We start from the raw sequence: 14,497 nt of genomic DNA on the forward strand, positions 1-14,497 counted from the left end.
TGCACTTCTTGTCCTTAGCTATTGCCGGCCGTCACTAAACAGTTGCTGAGTCCCGCCACTGCGGTGGTGGGCGAAATGACTCTTACAGTTACATAGGACCCAACCGAGGCGTGACCGAGTCTCTGCGGCAGAGCCCACGGATTGAGGAGGGGCGAATCCCCCTAGAAAAGCCACACAGGGCTTACGTAATCATGCAACTCCTCCCCATTTCCAGGGGCACCGTCAGATTCCAGCCGGCCCAGGTGCTACCTAGGGCACGCAGGGGCTGGGGAATAGCATCATGCAGACGCTGAGTAAGGAAGTCAGGAAAGAACTGCCCAAGGTCCATGTGATGCCTCCGGGGGGACCCACAGACACACTGCCACCCCCAAGCGTCTCCCTGGAGTCACCAGCTCCCATTCCACTGGACACTCACAGCGATCACAGATCCACTGCTTCCAAAGAAACATCACCCCAATCTCAGTGACACCTCAGGTCACCGCTCCGCTCCCCACACGGCACTTAGAGACGTTTACAGTGAACTCACCAATTGGCGTGTTTCCCGAAGCACAGAGATCCTACATGATCGCAAGCAGAAGAATGGAAAACCAGTGGGTACGTATAAAATCATGACACGCATTCCAGAGACTAGACTTAATTAACAAGATACTCTGGGGGCTAATAAAGTTTGCTCACCAGCGCGATACAGACTGGCTCGCCGTGACCCCTCTTTCAGGGGACAGAACACGCCGTCAGCTTGTCTAGGGGAAGCAGACGGGCACGCACATCCAGGGACCTTTTACTTCATCACCGGCATTTGGCCCAAAGTCACCCCGGGGGAGATTTCCCAGAGTGCCTCAGGGACCGCTGGGAAAGGGAGGCGCCAATCCGTCTCTCAATCAGCAGCACCAGCTGAGGGCGGGGCGGGGAGCGACAGCCTTTCCAGAACATTCTGAGATCCACGGCAAAGTGCTTTACACCAGTGGCTCTCGACCTTTCCCGACTCCTGTGCCCCTTGCAGGAGGCTGATTTGTCTTGCGCACCCCCAAGTTTCACCTCACTTCAAAACGACTGGCTTACAAACTCCAACACAAACGTGTCCCCACCCACTGCTCCTGGAAAATGGCTGACTTTCTCATTTTTACCATCCAATTATACAATACATCAATTGCAACATAACTCTTGGACTTGCGTTTCAGTATAGTACATAGAGCAGTATAAACAATTCCTTGTCTGTATGAAATGTTAGTTTGTACTGACTTCGCTAGGGCTTTGCATGTAGCCTGTTGTAAAACTAGGCAAATCTCTAGACGAGTGGCTGTACCCCTGGAAGAGCTGTGTGCACCCCCCAAGGTACGAGTACCCCGGGTTGAGAACCGCTGCTTTACAACACGGATTTTCTGCCTAAGGGCCAGCGCTCTGGGGCTCTCCCCGATCTGTCCCACTCCCACCTAAAGGCCTTATGTTGCAGTTGGACAGTGCTCCATTCCCAGCCTATGTACTGCGCTCACAGGGAACGCCGCCAAGTGTCACAAGGGCCCAGGGCACACGGCTTTCTCAGCGCCCCTAGCTAGGGGCAATGTGTGACCAACTGGGACTGTTCTTAATGTGTTCTTTGAATGCTGAGGGGGAAGTTTGGCTGGGACAGTCTGCATTGGGGGATGGGAGACTGGCCTTGAGGGACAATACCTGAGCATGTAACATGAGAACCCAGGAAGGGGGTTGGAGGCGAGATGACACCTCTGCCCGGGAAATGGAAAAAAGGCTGAGTGAGAGACGCTGGAGGGAGTTAGAGTTTTGGAGCTGGCTGGTGAAATGGAGGGGGGCCCAGACGGGGCTCTGCCCCCCACCCCGGGGCTGTGGTGTCTTTGGGTCCCCTAGATGGACCAAACTAAGGGGGTCCTGTTGTCTGTATCTGCAAGACCTGTCTTGGATTGTGTTCCTGTCGTCTAAATAAACCTTCTGCTTTACTGGCTGGCTGAGAGTCATGGTGAATCGCAGGAAGCCGGGGGTGCAGGGCCTTGTGTCCCCCACACTCCGTGACACAATGCAAGACCGATGTTGCTGCAGCACCTCGGGACAGGTACGTCCGTATGATCTGGCCGTTCGGCCCCACTCTGACAACTAAAGCTGCGTTTATGGGTGGCCTCACCAGAGTGGTTCAAAGCAGCCAGAGGGAACCGGGGAATCTGCTCACAGCTGCTAAGTACCAGTACCAGTCAGAGGAATACTAACCTATCTGGGGGGTTATCTGCAGGACCAAAGAGGACCACACGAGCCAGTCAAAGAATAGGGAAAAAGGTGAAATGTCCACAAAACATTCCGGAACACGAAAACACAAACACACACACACACACACACACACACACACACACACACACACACACACACACACTCACACACCATTTTTCATTGAAAGGTTCTCACCAGCACCATAAACAAACTCCAAGCTCTGGGCACAATGAGGCTGAGCAGAAAATGGACTAGCTGCCTTAACTCCGAAGCTACTGTCTGGAAGAGATTTAAATTGGGCCCTTCGTGAGATTTTCCTGCCATTTCATCGCCCTGAGACTTCGTTACATTTTCTCAATTGGCGCTGAGCCAAAAGGCCTTTCTCCAAGCGGCGGTCCCATCCCAGGGTGCCCAAATAAGAGGCAAATGTTTTGATTATAAAGTCTCCACAGTGGATTCTAAAACATGCAAGCGAGTAAGTTTCAAAAACAGAAATTCCCCCTTTAAAGGTTGTTTAGAGCGGAGCAGAGTGATGGAATTACAGTCCATACAAATACTGGATGTGCCACAGACAACGAATACGGAACACCCCCATTAACCGTGTGAGGTATTTTTGCAATCCTCAGCATGTATTCTATTAGAAATGCCTGTAAACTGTAAATCTTGATCAAACGGGAGTGCTGACATTTCATTCTTGGTCATCCGTACGCTCGTTTATCTTTTCCCTCTTTCTTACCCCTGTCGCACACGGGCAGCTAATCATTCAATGAAAATGGGTTAATGTTATGGGTAACGGAGAGTGGCTGTAACAGATTCACACTCCTTGCCTGCCAGCGCTGAGACTGTCAGAAAAAGGCCCGCGCAAGAAGATGTTTGATTTCCCGGCCATCCCGTAACACCCTGCATCTGGCTGCTAGTGACCCGTCTGCACCACGCCATGCTCTGGGACGGGGAGGCCATGCATGACCCCGAACGGCATGCAGGCTGCACCAGAACATCGCTGTGTCGTAAGCCAGCCTGGAGAGCCGAAGAGAGGAAATGTATAAACGCTCCTATAGGGCGAGCATGTAAAATCCAATAACTCATTAGCCCTGCATGGCGGAGCGATTGGGTGCGGCGAGTAGTATTCCTTCAAGCTGATTTCAAAGGCAAACACAATATCAATAAATTATTAAAGATTTTCTAAAGCCAGCCTTCAGAAAACCAATTAGCAGTGAGTTACAGTCTATTTCAAAGTGTACAGGGATAGCCCCGGGCTGGGTTTAATATCCTTTCTTGCAGAACTGGTGAAGAACCCAAACTAGCCTCTATCAGGTCCCTTGTGTATTTTACTGCTGAACGGAAAAGTAAGTAAATAAATAAAAAAAAGCCCAACAAATGAAGTTCAGCTTTTTTCCTGAAAGACTTGATTTGCCGTACTCGGCTGAGCAGAACGGCCGTGCTTCGCGGAAATCCATGTCACCCGAAATACAACGAGAAGAGCAGGGAGGAGCCCCAGATTTATTCTCCCTGAGAAAAACACACACACACACACACACACACACACACACACACACACACACACACACACACAGACTAGGTTGGGATCCATGAAAGTGTCGCTCAGACATTTGTTAAATGCTTTTACTGGCACTGCTGTTAAAGCAACAAACCGGAAACTAATGCACTTGCTTTTAATTTTAAAAAGTACAGTTTGATGACCAAGTCCTTACGGGGCAGTCTCGCCCCCTCCTCTGTGGGCACACAGAGCCAGCACAGCCCCAAGGAGTGGGCACAAGTCTACACACCAACACGCAAGTGGGGGGCACCCACTGTACATTGCAGAGCCCAGTTCCACAGATGCCCAGGGCATCGCCACATCATAGACTAAGGCCTGACGGGCCCATCGTGATCATGTAGCCTGACCTCCTGCACACTGCAGGCCACAGAACTTCACCCACGCACTCCTATCATAGACCCACAACCTCTGGCTGAGTCACCGATGTCCTCAAATCATGATTTAAAGCCTTCAAGTTACAGAGAATTCACCATTTACACTAGTTTAAACCTGCCAGTGACCCGTGCCCCATGCTGCAGAGGAAGGCAAAAAAACCTAACAATCCCGGGTCTCTGCCAATCAGACCCTGGGGGAAATTCCTTCCTGAGCCCAAATTGGTGATCAGTTAGACCCTGAGCATGTGGGCAAGACCCACCAGCCAGCCCCCTGGGAAAGAATTCACTGTAGCAACTCAGAGCTCGACCCATCTAGTGTCCCATCACTGAGCCGTTGGGGATATTTGCTGCTAGCAGTTGCAGATCGGTTACATGCCATTGTAGGCAGCCCCATCGTACCAGTCACTCCATGAACTTATCAAGCTCAGTCTTGAAGCCAGTTCGGTTTTTTGCCCCCCACTGCTCCCCTTGGGAGGCTGTTCAAGAATTTCACTCCTCTGCTGATTAGAAATGTCACCTAATCACAAGCCTACACTTGTTGATGGTCGGTTTATAGACACGTGTTCTTGTGTCCACATTGGCCCTTAACTTAACTCCTCTCCCTCCCAGGTATGTCTCCCTTGATGGATTCATAGAGAGCAGTCGTATCTCCCCTCAGCCTTCACTTGCTTAGGCTAAACAAGCCAAGCTCTTTGAGTCCCCTTTCATCAGACAGGTTTTCCATTCCTCAGATCATCCTAGTCACCCTTCTCTGCACCTGTTCCAGTTTGAGTTCATCTTTCTTACACATGGCTAGGACCCTACCAAATTCACGGCCCATTTTGGTCAATTTCATAGTCATAGGATTTTTTAAATCGTACATTTCACGGTTTCAGTGGGAGAGTCGCAAAGCCATTGCAGGGGGTTACGGTATTGCTACCCTTCCTTCTGTGCTGCTGCCTTCAGAGCTGGGCAGCCGGAAGGCAGCTGCTGGCCAGGCACCCACCTCTGAAGGCAGCACCACGGCCAGCAGCAGCGCAGAAGTAAGGGAGGCAATACCACACCACGCCAGGCCACGCTCACTTCTGCACTGCTGCTGGCGTCAGCGCTGCCTTCAGAGCTGGGCTCCCAGCCAGCAGCCGCCTCTCTCTGGCCGCCCAGCTCTGGGAACTCTGTCTCCCCTACAATAGCCAGATTTCACGGGGGAGATCAGATATCATGGCCCAGGACGCGTTTTTCATGGCCGTGAATTTGGTAGGGCCTTGCACGTGGCAGACCAGCATTGCGCTCTGTGTACCAGAGGAGGTCTCACCACTGCTCACCACCAAGGGCTGTGAGAGCCATGAAGGTCACACCAACCGTGGGCCCCACTCGCTGTGTTCTGTTACCTGTGGGGATCTTTAGTGCCACGCTGAGGAACTCCTGCCAGGCACACACCACTTGGGCCCACCCGTGCGGAGATCACAGAGCGCGGCGTTTCCAGCCAGCGGTGGGAATGTCCGGAGTGCCGGGCTCTGACTCCCTCTTACGGCCGATGGAACCAGAGCAGGGAAGTCAGTTCCCTGCACTGCTCTGGATGCCGGCAACGACAACAGGATGGGGCAGAAGGGCCAGATCCTGGGGCTTTGGGCTAAAGCTGCCCTAAGGATGGATCAGTCCCTGAACACGCGTGTCCGCAGCTGCTGTACAGACACCACAGCGGCTCCTACAGCCAGTGCAGTGAGCGTGGACAAGGCATCCCTCTACCACCGCTTCCCCTGGCTACCTAGCTCCATTGGGGGGCTTTTGGCAACAGGGACAGATTAGATCAGCTCCTCTGTCGAGCACTAGGACCCAGCCCAATGAAGAGTGGCCCCAGGACCGGGCAGGTACGAGGACGGCTTAACGCCACCTTTGCCCACACGCTCCTCCATGTGACAAACGCTCGTCCCTGCGGCCAAGGACCTGCCTCAAAGGAGCTGCAACTCGGGTGCTGACTGACAGTCAGATCTGCGATCATGTGTTTTAAAGCGATGGACAGGAGATACGGAGGAGCATTCCTCAGAGAACGTGGAGCAGGGGAAGAAGCTCTGCGTTTTCACACTCCTGGGTCACAGCATATCTGGCGCGTGGCAGCAGGAGAGCAAATCACCGCCCTGTTTCATTAAGGTTTTATCACGAGGCACAACCATTAGGTAGGCATGGCTAGGAGCTGCTCCGTCCCACGCGGCTCAAGGAGGGGACTGGGAGTGGCTGGCTCATTACAGAAGCAGCTTTTCCTCTCCTGGAATTGACACCTCCTCATCCATTATTGGGAGTGGACTACATGCACCCTGATTGAATTGGCCCGGTCAACACTGGTTCTCCACTTGCGAAGTAACTCCCTGCTCTCTGTGTCAGTATATAATGCCTGCATCTGTAACTTTCACTCTATGCTTCTGAAGAAGTGAGGTTTTTACCCACAAAAGCTTATGCCCAATTTTTTTAAATGGAGATATCCCACCTCCTAGAATGGGAAGGGACCTTGAAAGGTCATTGAGTCCAGCCCCCTGCCTTCACTAGCAGGACCAAGTACTGATTTTGCACCAGATCCCCTAAGTGGCCCTCTCAAGGATTGAACTCACAACCCTGGGTTTAGCAGGCCAATGCTCCAACCACTGAGCTAGCTCTCCCTCCCTCCCCTAATAAAAAGGTGCCCCAGACTCCTTGTTATTCCAGAAGGATGTTCTCAATGAAAGAGACGTCAGAAAAAAGCCTCAAGAATGATTCAAAGGTTAGAAACCTGCCTCTTAGTGAGAGACTCCCCGAGCTCAATCTCTTTCGCTTAATGAAGAGAAGGTTACGGGGTGACTCGGTCACCGTCTCTAAGTACCTACATGGGGTGCTGGGTGTTAGGATAGAGATATTCAGGCCTGTCTGCAAAGGCCTATACTTTACGAATTTAGGTGTATTCTGATCACTTAGCTAGTTATCGAGGTAGAAAAAAAGTGATTTTAATTCTTTTTTTTATGTGCAAGGGACAGTCTGAGGCTCTGTTCTTAGGCTAAGTGAGGCCTTCGGCTAAGCAGCAGAGACAGCCCTAAGCTGAGAAGTGACCGGTCCCATCCTCACATCCCAGACTAGTCCCATGGAAATAAGGTGCTATTGGCTGTTAGGAATCCAATCCTGTCCTGATATTCCTGTCACCTCCAGAGAAAGGGAAGAGCCCAGAAGATGTAAAAGGAAACTTAGTTTGATAGCATCCTGTCTGGCAAGAACTCACTTATCAATAGCTGGGGTGTAAAATTCTTGCTTCTGTATTGTTTTGAATGTTTATTTGCATGGTCTGTTTGGTTCTGTAATTGTTTCTGTCTGCTGTATAATTAATTTTGTTGGGTTTGTTAAGGTGGTGGGATATAATTGGTTAAAGAACCATGTTACAGTATGCTAGAATTGGTTAGTTAAATTTCAGTAACATGATTGGTTAAGGTATAGCTAAGCACAACTCAAGTTTTACTATATAGTCTGCAGTCAATCAGGAAGTAAGGGGGGGCCGAATGGGAACAGGGAATGGGGGTGGGGAAATTGGAATCATGTTTTGCTAAGGGGGGAATAGGAACAGTGAATGGGAACAGGGATGGCTCTGTGGTGTCAGAGCTGGGAAGGGGGACACTGAGGAAGGAAACTGGAATCATGCTTGCTGGAAGTTCACCCCAATAAACATGGAATTGTTTGCACCTTTGGACTTCGGGTATTGTTGCTCTCTGTTCATACGAGAAGGACCAGGGAAGTGAGAGGGTGAAGGAATAAGCCCCCTAACAGCTTGGTGCCGTGACTCAGATGCATCGCATCGGATAGGTGAGTGGCAGCCTGTAAGCCCCGCCCGCCCCCAACAGTCCGCACAGCTCTGCTTGGAGCGGTTATAGCGAACTCTCGTGATGGTAGTTGCGGGTTCTGGCAAGCCAGGGAAAAGGATTTTTTGGATAAATGGATAAGGAAGAACCAGGGCCCATACCAGGAGCAGCGGTCAGCCTGGGATGAGATTAAAAAGGAAATGGATGCAGTGTTAGGGGACCCAGAGGGATGGGGGTGGCTGAGGAGCCCCCCCTCCTTTGGTATCTGGGTAGTGGAAGAACGTCCCTGCCCATGGGGACTGGATGCCCTCCAGGGAAAGGAGGCACTTCAGCCCACTTGTGAGAGGTTTGAAGTGAGGGCAGCATTATGGGAAGCTGCCAGTAAACTTTCAAGGTTGGTGCTGTTTCAGCAAGGGCTGCTGAAGGGGTGTAGAGTAGTTCGGGTGGTTAAAGATGATTTGGCCCATCAGGGTTTAGAGTCAGAAGCAGAGTTAACAGACCAGCTTTAGAGACAAGAGCTGGGACTTGGTCCTGGGGAATTGGAGGAAAAAAGAAAAGGTTTCAACCTGAAAAATGGCCGGGTTTGCAGGAGCAGGTAACGACCCCCACTCTTCTCCCAGAGCCAGGCTGAGAACCTGGGGGGAAGGGTTCCCAACTGTTCCAACCCGGGGAGTCTACTCTTGGTTCAGCACTAACTATATCCTTTTCTTCTTTTCCTTCTTCTTTCTCTCAGTTTACTTAATTTGCTGCTGGGAGCCTGTACTTTAAACTGCCCTGACCGGCTTCATTGGTTTCTTTCCACCTCTACCCGCTCCTCTCCCCCGGCCTGTCCACACTTTTGTTTTTCTGAAGTTTTAGTGGAGGGGACTTTGGATACTTATGTGAAATGTTTTTGGTGGTTTGTTTGGTTTGGGACAAAGTGCGACGGAGGTCTGCTGTGGTCCACTGGAATTTTTGGAGGAACAGATCCATGGGCAACCATGGAGACAAATGTTTTACTGCCCTTTGAACAGTCTCAGGGTAAAGACAGCACAGGTTAAGGCGGCTGTGTGGCAATAATTGTACTTGGTGGCTGAGTTGTTAAAAACAAAGTGCACTACCTTCAAAAACTAAATGTAGGAGTAAGTAATTTAAAAAAGTAAGTAAAAAGTTACAAATACCTTTTGCAAAAATTAATAATACAGGGTTTGGAGGAAAGGAAACATTTGGGAGTTGTGAAAATGGTACAGGTAACAGTTGTGGTGTTACAAGAAGCAAGTTTTTGGTTTAATAATAAAACCCAGTTCTATAAATGTAAGTGTATGTGCAACTCTGTGCAATCACATTGGATGGAAGCTTGGTAATTCAATTATCCCGGGGGTCAGGAAGAGTGGCTACTACCACCACGATGCGTCTGTCCCCAGAAGCCTTTACAGCTATTCGGAGAAAAAATGGGCCCTTTTCCCACAAAAATGGTCTATAGGGGACTGCTGCAGGCAGCAGGCGGAGAAATAATCTAATCAAATTATTTAACTATTGGGTAATGTGATCAAAATCACTAAAGGAATGTCAGGGGTTTCTATTGGAACTTAACTTGACTGCCCCTGGCTGTCTCTGGTTGTACAAGATGGGAGTGTAATCGGGGTACAGTTGTGTAAAAAAAAAAAACTAATCACAGTGCAAAAAATGTTAGGCAAAAATAGTTTTGTGCATGCATAGGAAAAGGAAAAGGGGAGCAATGATGGGAACACTGAGCCTTGGGTGGGCTCTGGGGCATTGGACTGTCGCTTTGGTGGGGGTGCATGAAAACTCTGTGGGCAAGGGAAGGTAGTTACACCTTGTGTAAAATTAATATGGCTAATATAATGTTATGAAATTAAACTATTTCCCAGGACATGTGCAGTGTATATTGGAAAAGAGGTAAAAGAAATGCAAACAAAACGTGGTACTTAATTAAAATCCTATTAGGGCGCCAAAAGAAGCCACAATAAATTGTGCTTTCTTTTTCAAATCTCTGTGTGTTTTAAAGCAGGAGATGAAAGTGAGAAGTAATGAGAACTCTGGTGGAAGTGAAATGTGTCCCTTTTAAGACAAGCCAAGAAAGCCTCTGTGTAAATGCAAATTACGTAACTGATGGGGGAAGAAGAAAACTACCCATAAGTAGCAGCACAAAAAATTTGGAAATAATAAATCCATCTGGCCAGCAAACAAGCTACTAGAAGACTCAGATTCTGGCCCTCCAGAAGAGGGAGGTGAAAAAACAAGTCAAGCCTGAAAATAAAGGGGACAGGTTAACCCTAAGGGCTGTGGGTGGGTGGGTCGGGGGGTGTACAAAGCCAAAATCTAAAGCTGTCTCTCAGCTATTACCTGAAAATAAACGTAAAGCTTGCTACAGCAAAAAAACCATTGCAAACCTGGTCTGTTGTACAAGAGGGGAAACTGAGGCACGCCACCTCATAAATTTCATAAATGACCAGTGAGTGGAGTAATTCACTAGCCTGACTATAAAACAAAATAAGAACAGCTTAAAGGGAATTCTTCTGTTTTTTCTGCAATTAGCAAGGAAATTTGTAAAAGGAATTGGTATTATTATTAAGCAATAATCTGTCCCACCAAAGGGGGTAAAAAATGTTTCTTTTGTTTTTCAGACACTCTACAAGCATGCTGGCGCCAGCGAAAGAATAACCCAGAATACTATGAATCTGTGTTTTGCGTTGTTTGTCTGTGGTGTGTGTCTTGTTGCTAGCATGACGTGGGTGGGGGATGGCTTCAAAAGGCTGACAGGGGTGGAAAATGTGTACGAAAACGCAAAATGCTCAACGAGGAGGCCAGCACCTGTGTAACAGCTACCATGGTACCTGAAAATAGAACGGCAACTAAAATTCAGCTTGCTAAAAGTTTACCCCAATAAACATCAAATTGTTTGCGCCTTTGAACTTCGGGTATTGTTGCTCTGTTCATGCGAGAAGAACCAGGAAAGTCAAAGGGTAAAAACATAAGCCCCCTAACACGGGGGAGGGGCTGGAGGGAGCTGTGGGTCTTGCTCACCTCTGATGCGTGCAGTCCCTTTGTGATGTCAGGACCCGCCTGGTCCTGGCCCTTTATGATGCGTCACTGGAACAAACAGCCTCTCGGGAGAGATCCAGTGGCAGCACCAGCAGGGAGCCCAGTGTCCAGACTGTCCTCCCCAGCACGAGGATGGGGATCACACACAGCTGGCTCCGTGCCTGCTGGGACAGCCCCTGGGTGTTGTACACCTGCGTCCTTCTGGTCCTGGTCACCTGGATGGCCATGGCGACCCAGCACAGTTTCTCCAGGAGTAGCAGGATGGTAGGAGGACACCCCCCCCAACCCCTCTGCAGCCATCCTACACTCTCAGGAGAGCTTGCCTGGACACAGCCCCATGGAAGGAAGGAAGGGAGGGAGGGTGGCCAGAGGCCCCCTGTTCTGACCAGGCCCGATTGGGCTGGCAGGACACATCCACAGAGAGAGACAGGGCCACAGACCGAGCTCGTGGCTCCATTCATTGGTTGTTCCTTACTGCCCCGACCACCCCAGCTAGTGATGATAGAACATTTGCTGCTACCTAATATAAAACATACCTGTGGCATTTTGTCCCTACTGGGATCACTCCATATATGGTGATCCAGTAAGAAGAGGCTCTGTTCTTGAATCCTCCAGTTTTCATGAACACTTTAAATTCAGCAAAATCACAAAGAACAAAATGTCTGAAAAGAGCATGCAAATACAGACTTGTTCTGCTCAGATTAAAATGCAGAGCAGCCTCTAATTGGCATTTACAGGTATATTACAGGTTAAAATATTTATTATAAGATCAAATGAATAATTCATTACCTCCAAGCAACAAGTAGGATAGAAAAACCAGGAGTACTTGTGGCACCTTAGAGACTAACAAATTTATTTGAGCATAAGCTTTCGTGGGCTACAGCCCTCTTCTTCGGATGCATAGAATGGAACATAATATTGAGGAGATATATATACACATACAGAGACAGGTGGGAGTTGTCTTACCAACTCTGAGAGGCCAATTAAGTAAGAGAAAAAACTGGGCTATCTTGATTATCACTTCTAAAGTCCCAGTACAGACCACTGGGGGACACCACTATTTACCTCTCTCCATTCTGAGAAACGGATTATTTCTTCCTATACTTTGTTTTCTATCTTTTAACCAGTTACTGATCCATGAGAGGACCCTCCCTCTTATCCCAGGACAGCTTACTTTGCTTAAGAGCCTTTGGGGAGGGACCTTGTCAAAGGCTTTCTGAAAATCCCAGTATGTCAGTGCACTGCAAGGCCTTCAGTGGCTTTTAAACTTTCCCAATGAGACATCGGAGACATGGTCCAGTTATCTTGTGTTCAGGCCTAACAAGAACCTGCTGTGAGAAACTCGTTTTAACAATGATGCCCCTGGGCCAGCACAGGTCACAGGTCAAAATGTGTCACTTCAACAACTATGGCATTGGGAGAGCCAAAATAACCACCACACACCACAGGAATGTACTGACTATGACCCCTTACTTCAAATGCACTGTGGCCTAGTGGATAGAGCACTAGACGGAACTCAGGAGACTTAAGTGCTAGTCCTGTCTCTGCTACTGTCTTGCTGGGTGACCTTGGGTAAGTCACTGTTCTTCTCTGTGCCTCAGTTTCCCATCTCTAAAAGGGGGCTAATGCTACAGACCTCCTTTGTAAAGTGCTTTGAGATCCACTGACTGAAAGTGTTAGATAAGAGGTAAGGATCTTTATTATCTCATGATATAGGGTGGTTTTCTTAAAGCTCCCACTGCTGGAGTCAAGTGATTTATCTGAGAATCTCGGCTTTTTATTTGATTTGATTTCATTTCATTTTATTTGTTAGCACATTTTAAGCCCTCATGGTTGCAAAGAGAAGCTGGAAAATGTCAATTGAGTGCACCCTAGCGGCTCAGACACCAGAAGGCAAATGAAGAGTTCCCCAGATGAATTTTTTTTTAAGATATCGTTATTTTGAAGTCAATCTCATGATTTTGGTGGGGCCCAGCTCATGGTTTTGGAATGCTTGGGCAGGCGATACCATGAAAGTTTTTCTGCACTTGTAACACTAGATTATCACTTCAGGCTGGGAGATTCTGCTTCACAAGTAGGGAAAAACGTCCCTTGCTTAGGGGCTTGAGAGTCATAAAGCTTTGAAAAGACCCAGGGTTTTCCTGGGAAATCTGATGCCCTCTCTCCTGCCTAGTTCTGAGCTCAGCAGCTCAGCCCCCTTGGGCTGTTGCCACAACCTATCTCCTGATGTAAGCACAGCATTGACAGCTCACAGGCTAGCGGGAGATTGCAGGAGGGCAGCCCCATTCTGACCTAGAGACGACATCAGCGCCTGCCAGATGCCAGAGCAGCAACCTGCCCTCAGGTGTAGCCTGGACATAAATATAAAATTGCTGCTGATAAAAATGTGCTGATGACACAAAGATTGGCAGAATGGGAAATAACGACGAGGACAGGGCAGTCATACAGAGAGTTCTGGAGAGTTTGTTTGGCAAATGGGGCCCATTCAAACAAACTGTGATTTCATACAGCCCAACACAGAGTTCTACATCTAGGAACAAGGAGGGCATATTCAGCTTTGGACTGAATGATCTTTAGTTTTGTATCATCTGCAAATCTGGCCACTTCACTGTTTCCCCCCTTTTCTAGATCATTTATGAATATGTTGAACAACTCTGGTCCCAGTACAGATCCTTGGGGGACGTTGCTATTTATCTCTCTTCCAAAAACTCACCATTTATTCCTACCTTTTGTTTCCCATCTTTAAAACCAGTTACTGGTCCATGAGAAGACCTTCCCTCTTATCCCCTGGCAACTTACTTTGCTTAAGAACCTTTGGGGAGGGATCTTCTTAAAGGCTTTCTGAAAGTTCAGGTACACGATATCCACTGGATCACCCTTGTCCACATGCTTCTTCACCGCTGTGACATTACGCCCTATATTCTTCATAGAAATATTGTTCTATGAATATGGCATAACTAAGGTATGTTTTATGCAAGATGGGTCATGTGAGATATCATTGGAAAGGTTCTGATTTACTGAATGTGATTATCCTATTTGTATGGATGTAACATTTCTGTATCTGAAGTTAGGAATACGGGCTCTGTATCAATAACAAAAGTGCTTGCACCAGGGGAATGCCCACCAAACAGTAGGCAATCAGCCTGGATGGGCCATTAGGACTTTGAAGATACTAAACTTCCTCCTTCCTGAGAAGTTTCCTGGGATGCTGCTTTGACACTGCAGGGTCATGTGATCATGTCACCTGGTACTGGACATCATTTTGGAGTGGTGGTATTTTTCCACTAGGAGGGAGTTGGGGGTGGGGGTCAAACTGGGAGACAAAGGATTCCTGTCATATCCAAATCCTATTGAAGGCTTGGAAGTGAGTTAATCTAGGTTCTTCTCCACCACCTCCCTGCCCAAAAAGGAAGACTGCTGAAAACACCTGGAGAAACAAAGGAACTAAACTGTGGGGGAGGAGGGTGGGGGCTGAGCCCAGGGGGGAAAGATCTAGCCTGTGAAAGGAATACCTGGAT

At 48.5% G+C, this 14,497-nt stretch overlaps 1 long non-coding RNA gene across 1 annotated transcript; it reads left to right on the forward strand.

Annotated features, from left to right (window-relative positions):
• The first annotated feature begins 1,868 nt into the window (after window positions 1-1,868).
• Window positions 1,869-10,849, forward strand: LOC135981998 (uncharacterized). The gene is made up of 2 exons (XR_010599196.1): window positions 1,869-2,062; window positions 10,562-10,849. It is a non-coding gene; the product is annotated as an uncharacterized LOC135981998 (long non-coding RNA).
• The last annotated feature ends 3,648 nt before the right edge of the window (window positions 10,850-14,497 follow it).

Source organism: Chrysemys picta, chromosome 3, assembly GCF_011386835.1.
Source record: "Chrysemys picta bellii isolate R12L10 chromosome 3, ASM1138683v2, whole genome shotgun sequence".
Taxonomy (NCBI): Eukaryota; Metazoa; Chordata; order Testudines; family Emydidae; genus Chrysemys; species Chrysemys picta.